Genomic DNA, 8,445 nt, shown 5'->3' with positions numbered 1-8,445 from the left:
TTTGATCCGACTTTCTGACACGTATAACTGCATCGAGCTTTCCAGATGTCGGATTTTTCTCTGTAACTTTTCTGAGTCGATCATAGCTGCACAAATATTTTTGTGAGGCCTTGCAGCTAAGTGCTTAACATTCCCATTTATTTATTGCACGTTACATTGTAATTTGTTATTAGAATTATTTGTCCTTAAAAAGCACTGATGTACTTCCACACCTCGTCACGGTGCAGGTCAGTCATGTTGACTGATTGTTTCAGACATGAAAGCATGTAAAAAACACCATGAACACCTGATTTTAAATAGTATCAGCATTTTAAATCAAAGGAAATACTCTTGCCCGTCACCTTTCTCATCCCCAATTTTTAAAAGAAGGTCAGCTAACGTTGACCTGATCTGTTTTGGTCACATCAGAACCATAAAGAGGAGTGATCTGCTACGGTGAGTGACTACAACACCAAGGTTTAGTGCCATATGTGTAAATCTCGAAGGTAGTTGAAGGCGTGTTGTGTTTGTTAATGCTGATAAGCTGTGTCGGCCATCTTGAATAATGTTGACTCCAAAAGTGAACCAGCTATTGGTGGACATTCGTTCCTATCCGAGTGTTTTATTAAAATCCATGTCTTGGTTTATGAGACAAAGCCCTGACACAGAGGCAAAAGCATAAGCACCCACCTGATTTCAGAGGGAGAATCAAAGTTGCGTCAAACTGCTTTTGATGGTATTTATTGTGGTTTAGTGTTTATCTGTGTGGTCCACATTCTGTTCCTTCAGCTTTCAGCCACACATGTGACTGTTCCTCAAACACACTCGGAAAGCACCCTCAGGAGCAGCCTATCACCAACCTTTGGACTTCCCTACTACTCCTGGTAAGAGCTCCAGCTGCAAGATCCTTTAAGAGCCAGCCTAAGCAGACAGATGGATAATGGATTGCATGACAAATCATTGCTTGGATCAATGGAGGACATACATCATTACATGGATAGAGAGCTGCAGAAACAGACAGCTCAGCTAATGTGGACATTGTTGTTTAGTGCTCACAGCGCAGGAGGCTAAGACAAGCCGCCCTCACTGATAAGGTGACATTTTAAATAATGCAGACACCAGAGTGACGAAGATAAGCTTAACTTAAGATTTTCTGCTACTTTGTGGCTGAGGGATGAGTTAGTGCCAGCTCCATGTCAGGACACACACACGTACATATACACACACTGACATTTACCATATGTGTGTGACAGTTTTAGACACGGTGTCAGAGAAAACTAACAAAAGGACACATCTGTGTTTTTGGTACGAAACGCAAAGTCCCAGAAACCCTTTCTCTGGTCCCAGGAGGGACGTACAAACATTCACCAGGCCCCTCTCTGTAGGAACAGGAAGTACCTTCCTGTGATAAACCAGCATCGCTGATGTTAGCCAGCGTGCTTAGCTAACATGCTGAGGCACATGCTGTTGTGTGAGTGTGTGTGTGTGTGTGTGTGTGTGGGTGGGTGGGGGGGTGGGAGGGCAGCTCCACACAAGTGTTGAACTTGTGTTGGACTCAGGTGGTCCTGTGACCTGTCTCTGACTCATGGCAGCAGCACCAAACGCTCTGGACTTGTGGTTAAAGCGTCCAACGGTGACAAGCGTCCCACTCACTGATAACTGCGCTCAACACAAACTTCAGCCAACGTGTGAGGGCATCATGAAAAATAATAAAATCTCAAGTTCTCAGATAACCAAGAGACACGATACTACAGCTGTTTCTCGTGCGCTAGTGTCGTAAATCTAGGGTGAATGGCTGGTTTGAGGGTGGGTACTGAGGTGCAGCTGTACTCGTCTAAATATAGCCCCAAGGCTGCTGCTGGACAGCATGTTGGGGCTCAGCGTTGCAGCTCGGCACAGAGAGCCTATAAACAACACCATCCACCTGCATTAGGCTGAGAGTGACCTCGAATCAGCATTACAACACAGGAAGTGACTGAGTGTTGTGCAAACTGAATGTCCGCTCTTGTCACTGCGTCTGATTCACTCACCCAAACAACGGCCGACTCCTGACCACATAATGCAGACACATTTCATTTTCAGGGAGCTGAGCATTCGTTATCACTGTGTTGAAGCCCAAGGCAGAACGCTCCCTCCTCACTGCAGTGACAACCACCGGCCTCCCTTGTGCAAAACAACACAGAGAAGGCCCCGCAAACACAGAGTCAGAGTTTAACCGAGTGGGACTCAGCACATTTTATCAGTGTTTTCTTTTAGTCAGGTTCTTTCTGCAAATTAAAGAACAAACTGAAATTCCCACATTCAGCCCGTTCTGGCTGATAAAATGGTGGGGGTGCACGTACATCCCATTGTGTGTGTGTGTGTGTGTGTGTGTGTGTGTGTGTGTGTGTGTGTGTGTGTGTGTGTGTGTGTGTGTGTGTGTGTGTGTGTGTGTGTGTGTGTGTGTGTGTGTGTGTGGGCGCACACCTGTTCGGGTGTATTTTAGGGTCAATGTAATTGCTTAACACAGAAGCTGGTGATGTTTAGAGATGCCAAACGGCACCTCTGGGAGTCACTATCACTAACAGTCTGACTAATGAAGACCAAGTAATCAAGCCTCAGACTCATCAGCCATGTCCAGCTGTGATTAAAAGCTTTATGTTCAGCATCTGGGTCTGGGCTCATCCCCAAACCCAGACCAGAATGTTTAAAGTTCAGCAGGTTTATCACACCGATCCAATCAGAGTCAAACGCCTACCTCCATGTAGGCATAAGTAACTGTACAACTGTATAGAACATGGTTAATTACACCTGCTGTATGTGCTCAGGCTTGGTTTTAGTGAGCACACCACAGAACTGGTACTGGCATTATCCTGGTACACAATAGCATCAATGTTATACTTGTCTGTGTCCCGTTTGCTGCATAGTTACAGTTTTTCTCAGTTGCTTTGGTGCATTTCTCACAACAGAATTAAACTTTGCACAACAGTTAGTTCAACCTCCACAACATGCAGTCGTTTTGGCACAACCTAGTGGCGGTTTCATGTTCAGTTCATTGGACATGAAGCCGTTGAGTAAGTACAAATGTCTAAAGAATGGTCACTTTTGACTTGCTATTCATCACTATCTCCTTGCTTTTATCATGAATGTCACAATTATTTATACTTATACCGGCTGAATAGTCATGGTCCTTACAACCAACAGTCTTCATGTCATTGCTCGTGTCATTGCACTCAAACCTGTTGAACATCTTGTCAAACACTTTGTACGCCCATTTTGAAAACCCTATTTTTAAGGAGTTTCCATGGAAATCTCCATAAATTACTGTTCTCAGGTGAACCTTATCTCACACTGATGAAAACTGGTGTGTGTCCTGGTGACAATCGGACAATGTATGTAGTGGTTTGGGAGGTGGAAGGTATATGACAGGCATCCACGTACCCACATGGCCCTGCTAGCAGCTATGGATGCAGCTTGTGATGACATCACAGCAGAGTCCTGCAGAGGGTGGATTCGCCACTCCAGAAGATTCTTTCCCCGATGCATCGATAGAGCTGACATTCCTGTGATGTTGATGAAAATATGTGGGCAGACAGACGGGAGCGTGTAGATATCAGTGATTGATATGCAGCAGTGTCTGTTCAGTTGTTTTTTGTTTCATAACTACTGCAGTAAGGTTTACTGTCTACGTGAGTTTATGTTTGCTGTAAAATGTTTGTTTTACTGTATTTCCCCAGTCGCACAACGCTGTGAACAGTTTCAGGTAAATATCATCAAGAGTGCATATGAAGTGTCTTGATTTTCCTTTACAGTTGATGGTTTTCAACAAGCCATGCATGCTGTCAAGACTCGACATGTCGTTGGGAAGCACCTACAAAGAAATCCGTCACAGTGAGAACGTGTTCAAACCATTTGATTTTGTGACCAAAGGTGCCGGTGGAATGACTTGTAATCGTGACAGCCCTGACACTTTGACTGATATAAGTACTTGCTTTTGATGGATATATTATCTGTTTTGATTAAGGGACTTGCTTTTGAAGCATTGACTACTTATTTTGAGTAACTGACTTTTCTTTTTGGTCAAGTGACTCACTTTTGCAAGTTAACCACCATGTTTTTCAGTTTGCACTAATTGCTTTGAGAAGAGCCTCGATAGTGGTGCAGAGATTAGCTCTGTTGTGAGGGTTAATTTACATCTAATTAATGGACCATAAGACATGAGATATGAAATCAGTTTTACGGACCGTTGGGTTATTTTAAACAGAAGATTGGAACTTTTTGTTGCTGGGCTATGTAACACTTTGTATTAACTGAGAGACAAAAGAAGAGAGAGTCACCTTTAAAATGTTTAAGAAGATTTATTTCTAAACAATTTTAAAGAATTTTAAACAAGACTAACTATAAATTCTAAGTGATGGTTGGATCTCAGTGTGAGTGAGACGTGAGATGAATGGTGTGTGTGTGTGTGAGTGATGTTGTAATCAGAACTCTCGTATCCGGAGAAGCAAGTCTGAATGATGTTGTGATGTTTTGCATTAGCTATGATCGGAGTTTGATCGGAGTTTCATAAACACATTCGACACCATTTTGTCGCTCCACACATACCTTTCAGATGAGACCTCCGTACAGATCCAGAATGCCAGGTCCTCGGACCCCCCTTTCGGTACATGAGCCGATGAAACAGCGTCAGCAGTACGACAGACTAGTCTTTGGATTGTCTCCAGGTAAAAAGCGACAGTTGGTTGACAGCGTCAGATGGACCCTGAGGGTCAGTGAGTTCAGCTTTTATTCTGAAAGGAACCGTTGCTTAGTTGAAAAAATGCAACAGATTTTATCCAGCTTGTTGGTTCTTTGCTTAAAAAGGAAGTCCTGGTGGCCGGTCCGATACATCTCTTAGCAGGCAGTGAACTCCAGAGAGCTCCAGAGAACTGAACTAAGATGGCGTGGGGACTGGTTTTAGTAATCTGGATGTTTTGATTTCTGGTCGAATCAAAGTTGGCAGATTTATAAACACCACAGAGACTATGCCACGCTTCAGAAAGGAAGGTTCTGATTGGATGAGTAAAAGCAATGTGCCATGCCTTTACATTACGTGTGATCAGGGTGTCTAGTGCAGCTAGATTAAAGTCATATTACTTATTAAAGCATATTAATCACAACATTGTTATTTCACAGATCAGTCAACATCTTATTATTGACTAACACTTTGTTTGATTAGCTTTATTAAAAATAGAGTTCTTTGATTTATTAAAAGGAAAGAGTCCTTTATCTTCATTCTTCTCTTGAGCTGGAAAGGAAGCAGTTTAGAAGCAAATGCGTGACCCTGAGGCCGTCTCAGGCAGGTTAATTCTGTGTCAGAGGCATCTGAGGAGAGAGGGTAAATAACCATCGGTGGAATAGCTCCGTCATCACGTTACACTGTTGTGAGAAATGCACCAAAGCAACTGAGAAAAACTGTAAACACAAGTTCTTCCTCCTTTTCTCTAAGTGCCTGTGCTGCTGTAATGAGTACATTTCTCCACTGTGGGATCAATCAAGTTTTTTCTATTCTCAAAGCAGAGGTTAACATTAATAATAGGTGCAATAACGTCTCCTGAGATGATCTAAACAGCACGTCACACATGAAAGTTTAACAGTTTTAGAGCAAATGCAACAAATCTGTTCATTTTAAAAGATGGAGTTCTGTCAGAACAATGACTAAAAGCATGAGGTGAACTTTCTCCACATTCAGGGTTCCTGCCTGTGATGACAGAGCTTCCTCTGGTGGCTGAGTCTGGTTGGTGCTGCAGCTCCTCACTAGTGGAGTCTCTGTGCATAATGCTAAAAAAGGCACATTTAATTAAGGAAAACAACGCAGATAACAGATTTGTTTCTTTTAATCGTCCCTCCTGAGGTGGACTAAGCGGGAGTCTCCCAGTGAGCCGAGCCTAGTGCCGTGGGTGCAGGCTGTTGTGTTCCAGGTCGCCCACTGCTTCCCTGATTACCGCCAGCAGTTGCTTTGCAGCAGCCAATTAAAATCAAATACAATTCTCTCACATATTACCATCATTGTGTTTATTTGTGGATCAATTCCCCTCAGCTGTGTCGTTTTACATAATGAAAGCAGAGCCCTTTGATGTGTTTGCCTGCCTGATGCCTTGCTGTTCTTACCTTATTGGAATGTAATGGTTTGAAGGCGGTTTAGAGTTCCTGTAAAGTGTCTCGGTGTTGATGCAAAACACTTGTCCCGCTGATGTTTGTGGGACATTCACTTGTTGTGATGTTGCCCTACTGCAGCATTTCCCTCCGTCTATCTGGGAACGACGCAGCTTTCCCTGCAGCAGAGTCAGACTGCAGTGATTACTTCTTACGTGCAATTAACTTATCAATTAATCAACTGATATTAGCAGAAGCCATTTACTGACACAAGTGTTTTAAGGTGTAAATTAGTGTGGAAAGAAACTCTTAAGTGTGTTTGGTGAGTGAGGGGATTTAGCTGAAGGTACTGATGGTTCTGGAGGATTTGACCCAAATCACAGGATTCGAATCATGTTAAAGTTTATATTCACATTAAAGTGACAATGTCTAATTTTTACCATTAACCGCTGGAAATATCCATCAAAATTTTGTAAATGAATGAAATGATGCCCAGTTGTTGAAAAATATTGGCATCTTTGTAACATATAACATTAAAAATCATGTCTACCATACATGGGAGCGGGTCTAAATCTCTGGGTGACGCCATATTGGATGCCATGTTTCCTTCTATGGAAGCCCAAGAGGACAAAATGCATTTACTGATTTGTAACAAACGGTTGCAAGACTTTTACACATTTACCTCCACTTGTTGTCAGTGATGAAACAGAGTCTGATGTGCTTGTTATTTTGCTGAAGTTTGCACTCCACAGGGCTTTTTGACCCTAATGGGCATCCGTTGGTAAGGTCTTACTCCAACACAAAAATACTGCTTGCTTGCAACGATTTATATTTATGTGCTTAGCAGACGCTTTTACCCAAAGCGACTTACAATTTATTTTTTTTTTGTTTAACCTATAGGGCATGTTGTGATCTGTGGGGGAAACCGGAGTACCCGGAGGAAACCCACGCATGCATGGGGAGAACACGCAACTCCACGCAGAAAGGCCGCAGCCGAGTTTCGAACCTGCGACCTTCGTGTTGCGAGGCAACAGTGCTAACATCTGCGCCACCATGCAGCCCAGATTTAGATATCTGCTGCCCCCTATCGCCAGGGAAAATACACACTGTCACTTTAATGTTGAAACTGGTTCATGTTAAAGAGTTTACATTCACACTAACCATTAGTTATGTTCAGGACTGCTGATGTCAGCTGTCTGGACAAATGCTGGCTGGGTCACCTGGAGGAGGACGTTTAATGCTGAAGAACCCCGAAAAATCCAGTGATTCCAGGAAGCATCACTGATGATGTGTCCAGAGCCATCAGAGGAAGGTTTTACACTGAGCAGAAAGTAAGCCATGACATTATTCTGGTCGTTTTGCTCTCCTGACCTGACGTTTGTTTGTTTTCACGTGAAAATGAATGTTTGGTTAGAGATCTTGTGCTGGCAGCTGCCGTTTATGACATCAAGTTTAAATAGAACATGTTTGACGAACTGATATGTTGTGAAGATAAATGGGATTTTGCTGAAACAGGTGATGTAGCTTTGTGTCTCAGGTAGCCACCCCAGTAGAACCATCACTCAGAGGTTAAGCGGGTCACAGGAAGGTGGACTTTACGTGACTGAGGCAACATTTTGATATCTCCTAAGTACTTCTGTTCGACCTTCATGATTGTTTTTCTGCGGAACGATCAACAGTCAGTGAATCACATCCTAAACCTTTTAAATATTTTACAATCGCCTCGCAATCGGAAGGTTGCAGGTTCGAGCCCCGCTCAGTCTGTCGCTGTCGTTGTGTCCTTGGGCAAGACACTTAACCCACCTTGCCTGCTGGTGGTGGTCGGAGGGACCGGTGGCGCCAGTGCTCGGCAGCCTCGCCTCTGTCAGTGCGCCCCAGGGCAGCTGTGGCTACATTGTAGCTCATCCCCACCAGTGTGTGAACGTGTGTGCGAATGGGTGAATGACTGATTGTGTTGTAAAGCGCCTTGGGGGGTTCCAGGACTCTAGAAGGCGCTATATCAAATACAGGCCATTTACAAACGCTCCTACCTCCCACAGCTTTGTGGAACAAATTCTGCATCAGAATGCCGTTGTTCACTCACTGGTGTAGGATCTAGTCCCCAACACCCTCGAGGGCAGTCTCCAAGTCTCCTTTGCTTTTTATCTGTGAGGATTTTTCCACCTCTTTACCAAATCTAATAGTCGTATTTTAAAGACAACTATTAAAAAAATGTAGACATTAGAATATATCTAAACAAGGAAAGAGGGTTACAAATAATATTGTTTAATAAAATAAGTGATAACATCAGGGCTATTTTACTGTTACCAGCTGCAAGTAATCACTGCAGAATGAAAAATGTGTGCATATTTT

This window comes from Nothobranchius furzeri, chromosome 3 (genome assembly GCF_043380555.1).
Source record: "Nothobranchius furzeri strain GRZ-AD chromosome 3, NfurGRZ-RIMD1, whole genome shotgun sequence".
Lineage (NCBI taxonomy): Eukaryota > Metazoa > Chordata > Actinopteri > Cyprinodontiformes > Nothobranchiidae > Nothobranchius > Nothobranchius furzeri.
This window is presented reverse-complemented; position numbering follows the sequence as displayed.